We start from the raw sequence: 4542 nt of genomic DNA on the forward strand, positions 1-4542 counted from the left end.
GAAAAGAAAAAAGAACTCAACAGCATTAATCCCTGTTGCTCACACTCTTGTGGTTAAAAAGAGAGATGATCAAAAGTTAGAAAAGCGCTACTCGAAGTATGGTTTGTGGACTGGCTGCTGGTCTGCAAATTGCTTTCTCAATCTGCAAACAGTTAATAGCTTGCTCCAGAATGTAAGTCAACTATATCACTACATGCTATATTGTGTTCAGTTGGCTTTTTTTTTATTAATTAAAAATTATTTTTAACTTATAACTGACTTTTTTTTTTGTAGCCTAACTCTCTAGACGAAGGAATCAATGCATTGATTTACATTCTTGTGTTAACTCCTTACCTCCTGATAAGACTGGCTTTTTAAGTAGCACTGAATTAAAGAGGTATAAAAGTACTAATAGTGGACATTTCTCAGTGTGTTCTATTTCTGAGCAATGTTCTGTGGGCTTACTGGTATGATCTACTATTTAGTTCTCAAAAAAGGTTGGTAATATTATTCTCATTTTATAGATAAGGAAACTGAGGCACAGTGAAGTTCAATAATTTATCCAGCATTACCCAGTTAATAAGTGGTAAGAGCAGATGCCAAAATGGCCTCCAAAGTGATCCTCAGTGATGCTGGCCACTTGGTATTCATACCTTTGTGGAGTTGGCTCCTTTTTTGTATCAACGTTAGCATGTGTGACCAAAGAATACAGAAGTAATGATAATATGTGATTTTCAAGATGTTATGGACTGAACATTTGTGTTCCCCCAAAATTCATATGTTGAAATCTTACAATGATATTAAGGTGTGAGACCTTTTGGAGATAGTTAAATCATAAAGGTGGACCCCTTTTGAATGGTGTCTTTTATAAAGGACACCAATCCTTTCTGTGTCTGGTCTGGCCAGAGAGCTAGCTGGCTCTCTTCCTGTGATGTGAGGATACAATAGGAAGATAGCCATCTGCAAACAAGAAGAGGGCTCTTACCAAAGACCTTATTGACATCCTGGCCTTGGACTTAAGTCCTCCAGAACTGTAAGAAATAAGTTTTATTTATAAGCCCCCTGGTTTCTGATATTCTACTATAGCACCCCAAACTGATTAAAACACAAGTCTAGGTCAGAAAAGATACTTTTATCTCCACCTTATCCTCTGAGATTACTTGTTCTGGGAAAGTCTGCTTCTATATCATGAGGACACTCAAGCAGCCCTACTGAGAGGGCCAATGGAAAGGAACTGATGCCTCCTGCCAGCAGCCAGCGCCAATTTGCCAGCCATGTGAGTGTGCCATCTTGAAAGAGGATACTTCAGGTGACTGTAGCCCTGGCTGACACCTTGACTTTTACTTCATGAGAGACCCCAGGTCAGAACCACCTAGCTTTCCTGTTCATGAGTGTCTGACCCACATGATCCATGTAACATAACAAATTTTAAATGGTGTTTTAAGAGTCTAGGTTTGGGGCTAATTTGTTTCACAGCAAAAGATAACTAATACAGTAAAATGGTCCTCCTCCACAGCCTGTTTTCTTCATTGCTATGTGAAACAATGAAAGATGGAAAAGAAAATGACTTTCTCCCTATATGACGTGATGTTATTTAATGCCAAGGTTGCATACCACCTACCATCATCCCAGCTAACACCAGGGGTATGCATTCCAAACTTGAGAAATACAAGAGACAAGAGAGTAGGGTGGACAAGAGAGCATGTAATTGCAGTAAGATATGTGCATGTGTAGATTCAAATCCTCGAAATTCAGGCACATTTCTCACTTTGGGCATCTCCAAAAGTAACAACTTGTAAGGTCTGATCTCTCTAGGTAAAGCTGAGAGCTGGAGATATATAGAGATATTTGGAAAGATTAGAATTCAGAGATCGATGGATTTTTCAGATGGGTGTTCACAGATTGTTTGACCTTTTGCTATGGATGCCTGTGTGACAGTGTTGCTGACTTAATGACTTTCAGCACTGTGGGTGCTAATGCAAAGTGGTTATTGATCAATTAGTTTGGGTTTAAAACTGGGTCTGGCCGGGGTGCCTGGGTGGCTCAGTGGGTTAAAGCCTCTGCCTTCAGCTCAGGTCATGACCCCAGGGTCCTGGGATCGAGCCCCGCATCGGGCTCTCTGCTCAACAGGGAGCCCGCTTCCCCCACCCCCACTCTTTCTGCCTGTGTCTCTGCCTACTTGTTATCTCTTTCTGTCGAATAAATAAATAAAATCTTTAAAAAAAAAAAACTGGGTCTGGCCAAAGAACAATGAGCCCCTTCCTTGGAATATAGGAACTTTCTATTCCCCCTTAACGTATTTCACATCATTGTTCTCATTGGCAAAATGAGAAGAATGCAGTAATAGAACAGAAACTATTAAGTGCCTACTATGAGCTGGTTGCCATACTTTCTCAGTCATAACTACTCAGCTGAACCACTGTAGAATAACAGCTACCATAAACAATAAGGAAAGAGGTAAATGTGGCTACATTCCAATTAAACTCTGTTTACAAAAATGGGCAGCAGGCTGGACTATGGACCTGTGGGCCATAATTTGCTGAGCCTGCCCTAGATTATCTTTAGTGTCAGCTACACTGCTCTTTCTCCTCTCTGAGCTTCAAGATATGCTATTCCCTGTATCTGCCTTATCCTTTCTCTTCTAAATTGCTTTTCTCCTGCTCATCCTTTATTTCCCAACTAAAGCATCACTTCCCTGGGGAAAATGCTGTCCATACCTTTGTCCCCACTCTGCTTCTCAAATGTTCCCAATTTCTTCTTTTATAACCTTCTCTCCCTTTATTGTGGTCACATGTTTCTGTATGTTTTTTCCCCGATAAGCTGAGAGCTCTGTGAAGGCAGGGATTTATATTTGTCTTGTGTACCATTCAATTCACAGGGCTTAGCCAAGTCTTGATGAATGTAAGGGGAAAGAACAAATGATCTTCCAGAGGACATCTAAGACAAACTCGGACCATTTCACACTTGTGTCTACATATTTTACAATTTTTCCTAAAGCTACCTTGTTCCCAAGAAATGGATTCTACGCTTGTATATTTTGTTAAGCTCACTGGCAATTTGGTCTCTATTTTACAGTGCAAGACTCTCAAAATGAGAAACCATCTGTGAAATTCGTGTTTAAGGCACTTTCATTCTCTTGCCACTATTTCCCCGCAATGGTGACCTTTAAATTTAGCCTGAGTATAAGTGGGGTTGTCAGAACTTCAGGTTACATTATGCAACGCAGCTATTTGTGCCTTTTAAAGACCATGTAAGTTCCAACATGGACTCACAGCAGGAAGGTACCCTGATGAAATTCTCGAAAGCGCAGCTGCCAGGATTGAATCCGGAAGTGGGTCAGCAGTCAAGAAGACACATGCTTCTTGGAAATCAGTTTCACTGAAAACAAGTCCTCATTTATCCTTCCAGAAAATAAGTAACCCTTGGCTTATGCGTGACCTTGCTTCTTCAGGCAGATTGCAGTGATGCTTGTGTTTGAAGGAGAAGCATGAAATTGTGCTCAGGAATTATTTTTCTCTTGCAGAGGTAGTGTGTGGATCTGTAGTGAATTGTAGAGTCATTGATTGTCCCACCTTATCTGAGAACCCGAGTGCTCCCTGGGGGTTGCCTGGGGCAGTCACTCCTCCTGGGCATGGGCCATCTCCTGCCACTTTTTTCATAACAGTATGATTAGCTGCCCCTCCTCCTTGTTGATAAACAGCTCAAAGGTTCAGCGAAGCAGCTCCCAGAGACAATTCCAGCTCTGGGTCACACAGAAGATTTCTTCAGGGTAGTTTCAGTAGCAGAGCTGGGAGGGCAAGAAGGGAGGGAGGGAGGGAGGGGAGAGGGAGAGCGGATCAAGCCCCAAAGGATGAAGCCCAACCTTCTGCATGGGCTGCTGTGTTGATCCCAGTCCCAAGGCATATGCTATAAACTGACATCTGAGAAGAAAGACAAGAAGCAAACAGTACAGATGCACAGAGATCATTAAGTGGAAAAGAATAAGCACAATGTTTAGCTCTCTTCTTGGGGAACTTCAGTGTGACACCAGTCAAAGGACACCCTCCTGGGCTTTTACTCCCAGTCCAGTTTCAATAATAATGTCCCTGCTCAATTTTGGTTTTTAAAGCTAAAAACTGTAGATGGGCAGGATCATCTAATAATAATGGGAAGTTTCCTTGCACAGTGATTATATTCCAGGCACTGTTCTAAGTGCTATACGTGTATAAGACGAAGTCATAGGAAACCACTGTATTTCCAGGCACAAAATAGCTACTAAATACCAGCAATTCATGTTTCCATCTAATAACAACATATTTTATTTTGACCACCATCCTCTCAAGTCTGTTGTTTTCTGATGTGATGAGCTCTAGCTGAGTTTGAAACTTACCTCTGCCACTCTGGTCAAATAGTTTCTGGTCCTTAGTTTCCTTCCCGGTAAAATGGTACTAATACTACCACTTGCCTTGTAGGATTATCAGAGGATTAAACAAGTAAGTAAATGTAATAGTGCCTGGCATGTAAGTGTTCAGTAAATATAGGCAATTAGCATTAGCTCTACATAAAGTGGTGTTTAAGTGGTGT

This window comes from Mustela nivalis, assembly GCF_964662115.1.
Source record: "Mustela nivalis genome assembly, chromosome: 4".
Lineage (NCBI taxonomy): Eukaryota > Metazoa > Chordata > Mammalia > Carnivora > Mustelidae > Mustela > Mustela nivalis.